Source organism: Nestor notabilis, unplaced genomic scaffold (genome assembly GCF_000696875.1).
Source record: "Nestor notabilis isolate BGI_N333 unplaced genomic scaffold, ASM69687v1 scaffold23338, whole genome shotgun sequence".
In the NCBI taxonomy this organism is placed as follows: domain Eukaryota; kingdom Metazoa; phylum Chordata; class Aves; order Psittaciformes; family Psittacidae; genus Nestor; species Nestor notabilis.
In genome coordinates, this window is record NW_009939006.1 from 1 (window position 1) to 257 (window position 257).

A 257-nucleotide genomic window follows, 5' to 3' on the forward strand; every position below is an offset into this window, starting at 1 on the left:
AGGTGCGAGCGGGAGACACCCCCTGAGCCCTGTGCCCTGCTCCATCCCTGTCCTATCCCTGTGTCCCATCCCTGTGCCCTGCCCCATCCCTACTTCTGGGGAGGCCACATGGAATCAACCCGGTTGGAAAAGCCCTTTCAGCTCATCCAGTCCAACCATTCCCAGCCCTGCTAAGGCCACCACTAACCCCTGGCACTGAGGCCTCGTCTACCCAGTGTGTGAGCACACGCAGGGACGGGGCCCCCAGCCCGGACCTG